Genomic DNA, 16,004 nt, shown 5'->3' on the forward strand with positions numbered 1-16,004 from the left:
GGATATTTGTGCAGCAAGAAAAAACGAATAATTTGCATTATGAGGTTCAATTACAGATGAGATGCTGCCTACATATGCAGTAGAACGGCAGCTCACAAAAGAAAAAAGGAGACTGGCTCTTGCAAATGAAAGACAAGACTTCCATTTCTACAGCCTCCATGTTAAACAATGCTTTTTTCCCCCATTCATTATTCAAAGAGTAGTCTTTCTCCTCCTCATACCATCTCTAGCAGCAGTCGCATAATAATGTTCACGTTGTGTCTCATGCATTATGCCACAAGGTAGGGCATGATGGGTAAACTATTCGAGCAGTGTTGTATAAAGAGGGATAGGGAAAGAGTCAGACGGAGATGAGGTTGGGGGGGTGTTGGCATTTCTCATTCAGCTCATGACTACATCCACATCATCTGTGTGCTGCTGGAAGTAGGTCAGTGGAGGAGAGGAGGAGGAGCGTATCCCTCTCACACACACTGCTCCACTGGTTTCTATCTCCTGCATTATTTTTTCTTGCTTGTGTGATCAGCAGCATCGGTCTCAGGCAGATTCTTTTCAGGCAGATCACAAATCTTCCCTTTTCCTTTTTCAACTGTTCCTCTCAATAACATACCAATAAACTAAACATCCATATTCCTACTCAACTAAAATTAGTTAGTGAAATAACTATTTAAACTGGCGTGCCTTAACAATTGTGCAATCAAAACTTTTTTTTTTTTTCATAGACCAGGACAGTTACTTATTATTGGGACCATTATTGATATATGCTTAGGTAACATCACTATTATTTTTGTTCATACTTCGATTAGTACCTTCAATCTAAGTATTAAACTTTGGTATATCTTATCCTACACCATTTATGCTACAGACACAAATGATACCTCAAATACCAGAGTATATAGTACTATAACTTTTTACAAGCGATCAGACTTATGCTTTTCATTTGCCATATACTAAAAAAAAATCCCCTATATTTACATTGAAAGAAGGTTCCCTTTCATAGGTTCACTCAACGCTGTCTGTAGCTGACACTCTGGGAAAAGACCCTAAATGTGACATTTGTCTGAAGCCCATATAGAAACACAGCAACTAGTTGCCTGATCACGCTGACGCCTCCTCTTGAGCCGCTGCATCACCAATGCTTCATAAGGTGCCCGCGCCATCACTCCTCAAATTTATTTTGGGAATAAAGCAATTTATCTAGTCAGTGATGTTTTCATTTTTTCTTCGCAATGGATTTTCCTACTTTTGTTTTTTACAGATCTTCATAATTAGTTTTCGATATCTTGAAATCAGCCATTCTCAGCGTGTCACTAATCCTCGGTAAATTCATTAACTAACCATTTAGAAACGTTGCAGTCTAAAATTTGTACCTTCTTCCCGAGTCTCTCCATCAGTGTCTGACTCCGGTTTGAATATATAAGGCTGAACACCTACTGACAATTTCTGACATTTTGGCTGCGTGAGACTCTCCAGTTTTGTTGTTGCTGGAGTATCTGAAGCACTAGCTGTAAAGGCTCCGCCCTCTTCTGGAAAGGGGGAGGGGAGTAACAGCTCATTTTCATTTAAAGGTACACACACAAAAATAGCGTGTTTTTGCTCAAACCCTAACGCTGTCCTTCAGAAGGCTGAACAGACACGCAACTAGGCAGCCTTTCCTTATTCATTTGTCCTGTTGTGAGAAGTAGCATATGGAGTAAGTCGAAAATAATACTGGGCATCTGTCTACTGTCCATATCCAGTGTTTTCTATGTGCTTTTGATGTCACTTCGCTCGCATCCGGTGTAATTTTCAATAATGTTTATAATCTTCCCCAACATCTTAATATTTGTGAAACCTAGTTTAAAAGTTGCAGTTAGCTTGGCGTAAATATTAGTCATTCTGGCAGCTTGTTTTTGTTTTGTTTTTTGCAGTAAGGAGGATTTTTTAATGTCTGAAACTATCAGTAATTGTTTATAGTATAATGACTTCTTATTTGTCAAAATATCAAAGAACTTTGTGTTTTGGGATGAGTTTGCGCCTCCTGTGGAGTCCGATCAGAGCCGACCTATTACCTCAGGTTCGGGGAGAAGTACGGCATCACGAGTAATTGCAATTTGGACTAGTGCTGGAGTTCCTACAAGAACATTTCTCTGTCAGAGTGGGCACGGCCTGATGACTCTTAAAGTGAAGGCTTGTTAAGGGATAAGTCTTTGGGGAGACATTCACTTGTCTTCCGTTTTATGTGTGGGATGAGATGGATGAGAACTTTCTGTCCCATTTATGTTCCTTCCTGGGACTATCTGTGGTCCTGGAAGGCTTCACACGGGCTCCGTTTATGCAGTTGAAGTCATTCCCTTCATGTATTTCTGACTCTAAAGTTGGTTGATGGCCTTAACATACCTAAAATGTATTTGTAATTTTCAGGCCTTGTTGGTAAATGCATCCTGTATGGATTTCGCTCCTGGTTCAGCAAGTGTCTTTTTGCGACTTAAGATAGAGTAAATCTTCAATCTGTGAGGGGATTGAGATTTACGACGACCACACGAGCCTGTGGTGTAAATCGGATCAATCAATTATTTGTTTGTGGCTCATGGCTACAAAGCAAAAGATTTTACATTGGGTAAGATGCAGCGCTGAGTAAGAAACATCTCATTCCCTATTCAGGGAACCAGGGAAGCATACATAGACGACCTCAGCCATATTGAAAGACAAAAATATCATAGAGACATGGATGAAGGATCTTTTGACTATAGGGCAATTAAACAACCAACCAGAATACACTCCAGCAATCACTTAGCAATGTACCAAAAACAGCATTGTGGCGATGAGTTTTGCACAATGTTAAACTCTATTTCCTTCTGCTGCAGTTACACATGCAGACGCCTCTCTCCCTTCACATAATTTCCTCTCTTCTCCACATAATTGTTTGTTCTCTCTATAAAGACAGAGCCTGACTCTTATGTAATGCAAATACACTCCTCTACCCCACACGTTTCCCCCAGAATTCATTTCATAATGTTCTCACAATAAACCCAAGGGAACTCCGAGGAATCTTTGGCATTCCAAACCGCCTCTGTCACAGTGGCCAAATGGAATCTTTTCATTTTCTTTCTATTACTCTCTCGTTCTCTCTTTCTCTCCCTGTTTTTTACAAGTAATATCAGGGAAAAACAGAGCAACAACAGACAAAGCCCAACTGGAATAAATCTATTATGTTATGGGAATGAAAAATAGGAACAGTTTTTAATTAAGTACAATCAAGATAACTGGGACAATTCACATACTACACATTAAAAGTGTGTACTTTGCTTTCTTGCTTACTTTTGAGTAAAGTAATACAGTACAGTAGCATCAGGACAAAGCCTACTCTGTCTTACAAAATTGTACTATAGCTAAACTGAACTTATAATAACTAAAATTCATTACTTAACTTTTATGTCAATACATTTAAAAACAGCTGATGTTCACGGCAATGAACTTTTCTTCAGCTGAAAAGGTTTGCTTTTGCTAATTTATACAGCATATCTTCATTTGATGTGCACTCACAAATAAAGGGCACTGCACTCATACTGTACATGCACTGTGTTAATGTACTGTGTCGGTTTATATATTGACTTTAATTTTCAGCATGAGTGTTATCGACCGCGATTATGCATTCTTACATGTCAGCCAATTTGGAGGATGGTGTAATGAATAAATCAATCTTCCCCAGAATCTCACAATCAAGTTCATCTCTGGTCCTCTCATGACTCGAGGGAACCAGTTCACTTCAGCATTACTTCAGTGGAAACTGATGATTACACTTGTGCATTTTGTATAATTTGTGTCCGTAAGTGCATCAACCTTCTGCACCAATGAAGAGATGTTATGTTTTTACATTTTTAAATAAACCAATAAAAATGGCAAATGAACTTGAAAGCCAGTGTTCACCGTGCTTTTTCATTGTATGCAAAAGAGCTGTTTTGACATCATGATAAATCTTGTTTTCCACAGAGAAAAGTCATGCTAACCAGTCTTGTGTTGTACAAGGGAGAGTAAAGCATTTTAAATGTAAACATACTGTTCTAAAAAAAAAAATCATGCATAATTATGCATGTAACTTTTATGACTTCATATTAATTGAGAAACTACAAAATCTGTATTTATGTCTTCTCCTCCTTATCTTGTACACCATTCTTGTTTTCTATCATTCATAGATATCCTTGATACTTTCTCTGCTGCCATCCGTGTATCATAGCAAGTAGAGTCCCTTCACAGCACCCACGTGAATGATATGCGTGAAATGATAATACGTGAATGATTACATATTTCAACTGCAATAAAAACTTAGGCTTTTTCTGCCGTTTTGGTTTAAGTCTGTAACATTTCAAACAGAAAGCAATTCTGTATTTGCACACACTAAAAGAGATTTTAAGAGGTTGTGTTTTTTGTTGTGCAAATCATTTGATGAATGCAATTACGTTACTTTATAACGTGAATGGCATTGCAGCTCACTTCAAAACATGATTGTTTTAATGAGTTCTATAAAATGCATTTATTTCCATTGAAGTGAATGCTTTAAGATCAGATCAAATCAAATCAAATCAAATTTTATTTAAAAAGCACAAAATCAACCTTGGTTGGCCAAAGTGTTGTACAGAAAAGTAAGAGGAAAAAAAACAAAACACATACAAAACAGAGCAAGAAACATAAAAGTTACGGTAGATTAAAAGCACAAGAGAAAAAATGCATTTTTAGCAAGGATTTAAATTCAGCTAATGTGGAAACTGTTTTAACATGTAGTGGTAGGTTGTTTCACATCACCCCTGTAAGCGAGATCGTGGGACAGAAGATACTAATAATAATAATAATTCGTTACATTTATATAGCGCTTTTCTAGGTACTCAAAGCGCTTTACATGGAAGGGGGGAATCTCCTCAACCACCACAAAGATGGCATAAGCCTGGTTTGTTAACAATGTTACCATGTGAAAACATGTTAAAATCTATCTTAAAGTGTCAAAGGCATCACACCAGATATTGAGAAAGCAACATATTGTAATAATTGGTGCAACATTTATTAAGAATGTGACCAACATGTTTTCTTTGCTGCTTTATAGTTTGCATCTGGGACAATGGGACTATAATGGGAAAATGGTCAATATAGCATTCAGGTCATTGACTGCTGTTGTGTGTCAATTGTGTGTCTTTTGGCACGTGTGTATGTGTGCGTGCAGAGGGGAGTTGAATATGGAAGGACAGAGGGCATTGCATAAATAACAGGGCTAAAGTATTGGCTGGCTGCATGCAAACATGGGTTGATTTATCTCATCTGCTTTGACTCACATAATCGCATGCCTGCCATGCATACACAGACATTTTAATACAACACATGTGCACCAACCGTCTAACTAAAACTACACATAGTTATGTAGATTATATTCAAAACTGATAGATGACCATATTTCAAGCCAATGAAAAACATAACTTAGAACGAGGGGACAGGAGAGGATAAATCTATGAAGGGGAAGGAGTATTTACATGCCATGTATGCATTTGGCAGACGCTTTTATACAAAAGTGACTTATACTGCATGGAAGGCATACAGCACCTTAACTTACTGTTTGAGTTACAGGATTACAGAAAGGTCTTTGACCAGTGGCATGATCTGAGTTGTATCACATCTATGAAGGAGGACCTTTAAGTGCCTACGTGCAACAGAGATGATGCCGGGCAAACCCAACCCGTCCTATCTCTCCTCTATTCGCTCCAAATCACTTCCTCTCTCTCCTCTCGTAAGATAAGAGAAAGACTACAGCCTTTGGGGAAGGAGCAATCAAAAACGTCACAGTAAAAACCTGAGCCAAGCTGTTACCCATAGCCAAAACAGTTGCCTGCTTCCAATTCTGTTTGAAGCTTTCTAAAATACATCCAAAAGCATGCTAGATATGACTTAAATAAATTAACGAATATAGCATGGACAGAGGCAAGAATGCTTTGTGAATGGTCCCTAAAATGTTGTTAATGACAAAAGATTGTTTTTTTATAAATTCATATTTTATAATTTTCTTTTTATAGTTAATTCTGTGTACATGTTTTTGCCACCTCTAATCACTGTGTGTCAATGCATCTTTTGTGATATGTACGTTAGCTTACGTAGCTTCAACACACTGCCGCTAATTAAATCACTGCAAACATCTCACAGCTTCTGACATTCAAATTTACGTCCAAACTACTTGACATCATTGTTGTTGAATTGAAACGGGTCGGACTCGGCTCCTCGGACCGAGAGTAACATTAATAATCATGTTGTTATCCGATATTGTTTAAAGCATAAAACAGAATTATTGGGGAAATTGACATTTTAATTAGATTTAAAGAATCATAACCTTTTTAGGGCTGAGGATCAGTACAGATTTCCTGACTAGATTTTGTTCCTTGACTCAATATGGTACCGATTAATTTGGCTATTTTTCAGTTGTGTTAACAGTTACACTGTCAACTGCACACAGAACTATCAACATTAACATCCACCCCTCTTGCACTTTTGTTTTCTTGCAGATGATGACAACACAACAAACAACTGGCCCTTTGCTAATAGAGCTTCTGAATGTGCCTTTCTGAAAGTTTAAACAATTCTGCTAAACTACTAGAAAAGCAAGGATCCGCAAAGAATGATGATAAACCCTGTTTCATACATTCTCTCTCATAAATTCAAACCATGTCAACATCTGCTTCTGGTCATTGTGAATTCATTCACTTTAACAAGAATTCTTACGATTAAAACAGAGGACTACAAATTGCAATGCGTCAGTTTGACATCGCAGTTTACAACGCAGCTGTCGTTTTTCTCTCCTTTAACGAAGACTTCAGAGAGCATTATAGAAATCAGAGGTAAAAGAAGTGATGGATTTACATTTAGAGTGGAAAATTCTAGGCCTAAATGCCCGCATTGGCAAGTATTCACATAAACACAGTCCGCTGAGAGAAAATCGAATGTGTATTATGTTGGATACATGCATTGGCTTAAAGTGACAGTAGCCTTATACTGCTGATCAAACAACAAACGAAAACTAGAATCTGCTCTTGATTGAATAATCCTATATGGTTTTAATAAGGATCAATGTATCTTTAATTCATACAGTGACGACTATGTAGTGTTATATTTTTCACATTTGATTATTCAATTTCTGTCGTATTTCTTACTTGCATACTACTCTTAAATAGTCTGTACCTGAATAAATGAATGCCCTGTCGATTTGATCTGATATCTTTCTTGTATTGTATTTGTCCTATTATTTGTAATTGCATTTTGTGTTCTTATTTTTAATATCAAAATAAAATAACTATATTGAGATATAAGTTGTTATCGTGAGTCTAATCGCTCACCCCTAAACCATAGGTGTTGCTCATGCTCTCAAATAGACATCAAATGTGTGATTTATTTTGCGACAAGTGAACTTTTGCGACTTTTTTTTCACCATTGGAGTTTAATGCAGTAATAATTAACATTTTTGTCTTGTCCCTTTTACCAATATCATACAAAGACGTTACACTAACATACCAGTGTGCGTTTACATTGAAGTCTTAAAATAGACATTGAGTTTTTAAATCAGGGGTTAGAGTGGCCTATAATTTCTAAATGACAGTTTTGAACCTCAAGAAACATGAGACAAAAACAAAATGACGTTCATGACCCCTTTAATGTCCTTATGTACATTCACAGTTCTCTCCATATGTCGCTTGGTTCCACTCATGTGAAAAGCCATTTGCTTCAAACCATGTCAACATCTGCTTCTGGTCATTGTGAATTCATTCACTTTAACAAGAATTCTTACGATTAAAACAGAGGACTACAAATTGCAATGCGTCAGTTTGACATCGCAGTTTACAACGCAGCTGTCGTTTTTCTCTCCTTTAACAAAGACTTCAGAGAGCATTATAGAAATCAGAGGTCAAGGATGTGATGGATTTACATTTAGAGTAGAAAATTCATCCAAGCTTCACTGTCTGAAGGAGAAAAATGACAAACACAGTGGTCTCCATTTTTAACACAGAATTTTGCAGAGTAATGCGGTGTTTACACAAAAACACATGATGCATGAAGGAATTTGCTTAATGCCAGAAGAGAACTGAACTCCAGAGTTTCTCCCAAGGTTCTTTTTTCCCCACTTCTGTCCACTGATGGAGTTTTGGCTCCACACTACTGTCAGCATTGGCTTGCTCATTTGGGGCTTAAAAGACAAACAATATTCAGAAAATGTTATTGACCCGACTGTACTGGCACTATCGGATGAGAACAAAAACTTGACCTGAAATGATATCGATAAATGATCTGCTTTTCTAATCATTGATGAACTTCACAACATTGACACAGTTATTGAACTGAATTGAATCAACATGTTACTGTTGCAGTTTACATCTCATATATTTCAACAGGGCATTTTGCTTTATTATTATTTATTATGAATTTCTTCAACTTCAACAATATAAGGGCAGATCCCTCAAGCGCAGCTGATGCCACTTTGAAGTGACGCTTTTGTGATCAAGAATATTCCAGTTTGAATTAGGATTTCCTTCGATCCCTCCGTCCTCATTTTCTTTCGCTTCCTCGCATACTAACAGGGATGGAGATGAGACGCAAAGAAAGAAAGCAAAGAAAGGAAACAAGGATGCACAAATAAGAAATGAGACGCACACCTAGTTGTTTTGTCAGCCATTTTGAATTAATCTTTTGACTGAATGATTCAATGACTTACTCAGTAAGATACTGATTTGCCGCCATCTACTGCCGGTTTTAGTTTCATATTTAAAAGTATCATTTTATTTTAGCTGAGGGGGCAGAGAAAGTGACGAAGATTAAATGCTGTTTTTATGTTTGGTCGTGATTGTAGCAACAGTTCAAAAGAGATAGAATGTGTGGATAGTGGTAGATAGAATGCGTTTATGGACTATTAATCATTAGGCATTGCACAATGTCTTTCTAATGGGGTCTCTTTGATACGGGCCTCCGAATTGCACAGGCTGTCTCTGGTGCTATATAAATAAATGGGACTTGACTTGACTTGACTTGACTAAAAAGTATGGTACACACTCTTCTTTAACACTCTTCTTTGGTCTACCATGGTAAAATACAAAATTCCTAATATTTCGAGCTGTGCAATTAATTCAAAACATACTCTTGGTTGAAAGAGACTATTATATTCCAAGCAGTTTTACATGTTAACTCGATAAATTTAGAAGTGAAAAGTTGCCAACTAAAACTGGTGGCGTAAATTATTCAACCTGACTTAATCATTCCCTCAAGTCTTCCAATAATATCCAGAACACTTTTCCAGATCTTTAGCGTTCCACACTCCAGGTTTCCCGGAGGTATCTGTCCTTAAACGCCTTGCAATAAACAAGCTGTTTATAAAGTCAGCCTGCCAGAAACAGTGCAGATGTTTACAGTATATGGGCATGAAGTGGAATTCAGGACACTCTCAAGCATGTTGTCCCACTGAGACACTTCTTCCCAAGCAGCCGTTTCTGAGACTCCCACAAATAGATCATTGACTGATCTGAACTGGACACTATTTATACCCAGAGTTACTGGTTAGTTGTTAGATGTTTAACATTCCAGTAGACTGGACCGGGCATTTCCCATATGTCACTGGGGCTGTGAGAGAAACCTGATCACACAGTGCCCCACATCAAACACCTGGGCATCCTGTAGTGTGGACATAAAAACTGTTTTCTTATTTAGTCCAAATCCCATCGACGGCACACTTTCAATTCTGTAAAAGCATTAAGGCAAGTAATGTGCGTGAAGCGGCAGAAAGCCAACACAGAATGTGATGATTTGCGACTTCAGTGATTGAACGGTCAAATACACACAGAATAAATTCTAGGCCTAAATGCCCACATTGGCAAGTATTCACATAAACACAGTCCGCTGAGAGAAAATCGAATGTGTATCAGTATGTTGGATACATGCATTGGCTTAAAGTGACAGCAGCCTTATACTGCTGATCAAACAACAAACGAAAACTAGAATCTGCTCTTGATTGAATAATCCTATATGGTTTTAATAAGGATCAATGTATCTTTAATTCATACAGTGACGACTATGTAGTGTTATATTTTCACATTTGATTATTCAATTTCTGTCGTATTTCTTACTTGCATACTACTCTTAAATAGTCTGTGCCTGAATACATGAATGCCCTGTCGATTTTATCTAATATCTTTCTTGTATTGTATTTGTCCTATTATTTGTAATTTGCATTTTTAATATCAAAATAAAATAACTATATTGAGATATAAGTTGTTATCGTGAGTCTAATCGCTCAACCCTAAACCATAGGTGTTGCTCATGCTCTCAAATCGACATCAAATGTGTGATTTATTTTGCGACAAGTGAACTTTTTTTTCACCATCGGAGTTTGATGCAGTAATAATTTAAATTCTTGTCCTGACCCTTTTATCAATATCATACAAAGACATTACACTAACATACCAGTGTGCGTTTACATTGAAGTCTTAAAGGGATAGTTCACTTTGAAATAAAATTTTGGTATGTTTTAGCTTACCTCAAGGGCATCCAAGATGTAGGTGTCTTTTTTTCCGCAGTAGTTTCAATTTTGATATTTTTAGGTCAAACCGTTCTTGTCTGTCAGTCATTTCATGCAGGTCTATGGTCACTGTCTCAAAGAGCATGCACAAAGTCCAAATTAAAACAATTCCCCATCGTCCAAATTAAACAATTCCCCATCGTAAGTACACATTGATGGCCTAAGACACGAAACAAGCGGTTTGTGTGAGAAAACGAACAGTATTTATATCGTTGTTACCTCTTGAACACAGCCGCGTCCAAATGATCTGAGGGCGCGGGCGGGTATAGATATATACACTAGATGTCGCCTTGGCTACTGCAGTTCATTGGAACGAAACCGTAGCCAAGCGACATCTAGTGTATATATCTATACCCGCCCGCGCCCTCAGATCATTTGGACGCGGCTGTGTTCAAGAGGTAACAACGATATAAATACTGTTCGTTTTCTCACACAAACCGCTCGTTTCGTGTCTTAGGCCATCAATGTGTACTTAAGATGGGGAATTGTTTAATTTGGACGATGGGGAATTGTTTTAATTTGGACTTTGTTCATGCTCTTTGAGACCGTGACCATAGACCTGCATGAAATGACTGACAGACAATAACGGTTTGACCTAAAAATATCAAAATTGAAACTACTACGGAAAAAAAGACACCTACATCTTGGATGCCCTTGAGGTAAGCTAAAACATACCAAAATTTTATTTCAAAGTGAACTATCCCTTTAAAATAGACATTGAGTTTTTAAATCAGGGGTTAGAGTGGCCTATAATTTCTAAATGATGACAGTTTTGAACCTCAGGAAACATGAGACAAAAAGAAAATGACGTTCATGACTCCTTTAATGTCCTTATGTACATTCACAGTTCTCTCCATATGTCGCTTGGTTCCACTCATGTGAATTGTAAACATGCTGTGCCAGGAAATGTCATTTGCATGGTTGAAGAACAACAGATAGGATTGAGTGCGGAAGGAGCATCTTTGTAGGAGACTGCACTTAATTGATTTCAAGGTAGTGAAATATGCATGTGGATGTACTTTATTTTACAGTCCTGTTTTGCATGAACATATGTACTTATTGTAATAATGACACTAACTAGGTACTTACCCTGAACCTACCCCTAAACCTTAACTTAACCCATGTAGTTACCTTACACTACTCGCATTAAAATACGGTAACACTTTATTTTACAGTGTCCTTGTTACATGTTACATGTACTTACCATAGTAATAACAGCAAATTATGCATAATTACATGCAACTAACCCTCAACCAAACCCTAATGCTACCCTAACCCTATAGTAAGTACATGTTATCAATTAATAATACTCAGTACTTAAATATATAATTACACTGTGACAATGACACCTTAAAATAAAGCGTAACCCTCAGTACCTTTGTGGGTAAGTACACTGAAAGTACATTGAAAGTGCAAGTACTGTAAAATAAAGTGCAACCATGCTTGTTATAGTCTTTTCCAGATGAGAGAGCACAACTCTGTCCTTACCATCTCAAAAATGTATGACTGACCAAACACCCTCACAAGGGAACAGACACTGGTCAGAGAGAGACACTTTAAAAGAAACCAGGAACTTGGGAGATTCTGTCTGCCATTAGCAGGTTTTATTTTGCTCCCTGTAGATTTATCATATGCTGGAGAAATTATGAATCAGGAGTGGAGTTTTATATAATTATAAATGAATAACACTTCAATTCTCATCCTTCATTTCTAAACATGCCACCTTTCCCGGATCAAATATGGATGGCGCTGTCACAGGCATGGAAACAGCCACACACTTTCTTTTTTGATAGACAGCTTACATCTGCCATTTAAACAGTCCTCATATAACCCTCCTTCTTAATTTAATATGCCTTTAATGCACTAAAGATGAGTATTTGATCTTGTAAAAATGTCTTTAGCCATAAAATGCACCAGAATGGAAGGATGCAAGTACTCACCCACTTCAGAGACCAGCCCTTTCGGATATACCATCCTTGCCCTACTCACTGTAAGCCAGAATGTTTCCTAGTGCCCTTTAAATCTGTGCATCCCAGTCCTCTCACACACGTTTCTCCTTTTCTTTTATTTGAAACTGTTGTTGAATCTGCGCTTTAAAATGATACTTCCAACCCAGAGCGACCAGAGAGCTACTCCGCCAGAGCCTGGATTTCAGCTGACTGTGCTGGAATCAAAGCTGTTGACATTGCTCCCTCCCTCCCTCTCTCACATCGCTCTCTTCTCTCTCTCTCTCTCTCTCTCTCTCTCACATCGCTCTCTTCTCTCTCTCTCCCTCTCTCTCTCTCACTCGCTCACTCACTCACTCCCCTCCCTTTCTCCTTCTCTGGAATCCGGGTTTAGCACATGACAGTGCATCTGTAAACCAGCATGAGAAGAGATGGAGTGAGAGAGAATGAGTCTTTTCTACAACCTTACAATCTCCACATTCCCAACTCAGGCTGTCAGAGAAAAAGGCTGGAGATATGTGAACTATATTCATGTATAGCAAAGCTGTGATTTTTAAAGAATCTGATGTAAATGGGGTGCACGACCCACCAAATCTCAGCTAAACATGTCAAGTTCACACTGTTTCATCCTTATTATGCATGTCAACATTGCAAGTAGATCACTTGCATATGTGACTAAATTTCGCTCTAGGCAACTCAATATCTATCGTTAGACATTGGCTAATAAATTGTTAGATTTCACTCGCCAGTGATTGAGTTAGAGGACGAATTCCAAACGACGTTACCCTTCAGGAAAAGGCGTTGCAAACGAAAGTGAACAACTGAATCCCTCCACGAAGGGCCCTTCCACAAGTCCGTTAGCAAAGGGAACATGTGATGGTCGAGGAAGTAATTTAATCGTTTCTGGTCATGTGACCCAGGGTGACAAGTCCTCGCAATTCATTTTAATCTAGATATGGCAGGAGAGTTGGAGTTGACATATAAACAGAATAATTCAAGTTCAGTCATGACAACTTGGCAAACATTTTGTTAATGAAAATAAAAAAAATGTACATAGATTTGGTCTTGGCAGACTAGATCTTGCAGAGCAAATATGAATTGCTAAATGCTCAGAGCAAAAAATAAAGGAAACATGTTGCTGCTGCTGCTAGAGAGAGGGAGAGAGGGAGAGAGGGAGAGAGGGAGAGCCCCCCCTGCCCAAAAGCAGATCTAGGCAGGTGGTGCTGGGGAGGTGGAGGGCTAGAAAGAGAACTCACATAGCGCACAATGATAGTGTATACGTTTGGATGCACCTAGGATATATTGGGACAATGAATATGTAAAATCAATTGGCTGGAAACACAACATTGAATGAATCAATCTGAATGCAAACAGAGTTTCATGGCTGAACTATTCATTTGTTTCGTTTTATTGTGATACACACTTTATTGTGATAGGACATATTCGTAATGCATTTCATATTATTTTAAGGCTTTATGTGTTTTACGCTTAACTTACAAAGTTAAGAGCAGATTGGGAATACACACACACACACACACACACAAACACACATAAAGCATGTTTTAAGTTCATTATACATACATTTATTTGTATCATATTAACGGCAATCATAAGATTTTCCTTCTCGCTGCCTAGTTTTGTCGTGGTAACATTCCATTTTAAGCTAATGAGGAAATTACGTGGTCATTATGACACAAGTGCCCTGCTTCCTCCAAAGTCCCCACTTCAAGGGCTCTGCGTGAGTAGTGAGGAGTGAGTAGGGGATAGGGATGCTCACTTATGATTGGAATTTGCCCAGAGGTTAAGAATAAGTTCAGCACAGATATATTTTCACTGTGTATTGTGTCCTGACCGCTTTAGGGCGCATACAGGACACTCTGACTGAACATTTGACAGGAAAGAATGTGTACACTAATTTAAGAGGGTGTGGAAAGAGCCATTCTAAATTTTAAATATAGTCGCAAACGGCACTAACAACTCATGTAGACAATACAGTGATGCAATGGCCATGTCTCTTTTCAAATGCAATAAAAGTCCTTAAGTGTCTCTATATAGAAGTATTAGTCTATGTATTTTATTAAAAGACAATTTTGTCTCTTTGTTTTAATTAGACGGCAATACATTTAGTTTTAAGCAAAAGTTTTTGATAGCATGAGGAAGGATAAATATACATATTAAATGATCTATAAGCATTTTTGGAAATTGCAGACTTCTTTGCAAACTGATTATATTAAACTATAATGGATTTGTATGCATTTTATGACTACAAATCACTCTGTTGAACCATTACACAGATTTTAATGATGACACCTAAAGAGATTTCTTATCCTGTGGCTCTCTCTGGTGGACAATCCTCAAGCACAAAGAACTGGATGAAATATTCTGAATGATCTAAATCCACAGTCTGACTCGTGATGCAGTCTGGAATCATAATCAAATCACACCATGTTGGTTTGTTTGGCCAGAGGAGACCAAATCCTCACCAAATCATGTGGGCCTATTCATGAAATGTTGGTATCGTGACAAACATTAACTCTTTTTTTTAAACACATGTTGTATTTAAACTCCACAGAATTCAGCAACATGACTCTGCACCAACTTCCTTCAAAATAAAACAAACCCTCACTTCCTGTTTATCTTACAGAATAACAAAATTTCCACAGTGTCATTGTCTCAAGAGATTCAAACCATTCAAGAGTTCAGTTTCAAGCCTTACTAAAATAACACCAGTTAACCACACTGAAAATGCTTTGTGGCATTCACAATTATAATACTATTCAACTATCAAATCAACTATTGTGATATATGCATGTAGTTTAGAAAACATAACTCTCAAGTTCGTTTCATATCTCACACAGTTTTACATGCCTCTTGCTCCTCAAAGGCTTGGTAAATCCATCAACTCTCTTCTGCGATTCAAAGCTACACATTGCTCTCATTTTAGACAGTCTGACTGTCATTGTAGAAAGGTCAGTGTATAAAATAAAACGAAACCCTTAACCGTCAGTGAACGCACTTTGATTTGAATAGCCATTGACATGCTGACTATCAGAAACAGCAACAGTTTGAGAAGACTCCAGGTGCATCATGTTTGATATTTTTTAGATAGATTTTATCCTCGAGAGAAAATTTGTTTCCACCGTAGATGTGTCCATAATACAAACACACATAACATATTAAGAACATAAACATATACAACCCCCCCCCCCCCCCCCCCCCAAAAAAAAAACAGAAGAGCATACATGACGTATCAATGGCCGATTTCCTATGTATTTAGAGCTCGTATAGATACAGGAACAAAACTCTAACTAAACTTGGACTATCTACACATACAGGTAGGTAACCTAGGCTACGGCCAGAAGGCAGAAGGATAAAATATTTGTAAAGTGGGTGTTCTGAGTCATTCAAGATTTTTTGTGCCTTTCGCAACGTGAATGTCGAGACACTATCCGATAAATTAGGGGTAGGGATACCAATAATTTTACTTGCTA

General features: G+C 37.7%; 1 protein-coding gene across 6 annotated transcripts in view; it reads right to left on the reverse strand.

Annotated features, from left to right (window-relative positions):
- Positions 1 to 16,004, reverse strand: part of daam2 (dishevelled associated activator of morphogenesis 2) — a 108,751-nt gene that overhangs the window by 82,280 nt on the left and 10,467 nt on the right. For 4 of the 6 annotated variants that reach the window (XM_079852532.1, XM_079852529.1, XM_079852531.1 and 1 more), the window contains exon 1: positions 12,508 to 12,804. The exons of the other annotated variants lie outside the window; for them this stretch is intronic. The gene's annotated coding sequence lies outside the window, so the exon portion shown is untranslated. Of the gene's footprint in view, positions 1 to 12,507; positions 12,805 to 16,004 lie in introns of those variants that run through there. 6 annotated transcript variants of the gene reach the window in all.

Source organism: Squalius cephalus, assembly GCF_949319135.1.
Source record: "Squalius cephalus genome assembly, chromosome: 20".
In the NCBI taxonomy this organism is placed as follows: Eukaryota; Metazoa; Chordata; class Actinopteri; order Cypriniformes; family Leuciscidae; genus Squalius; species Squalius cephalus.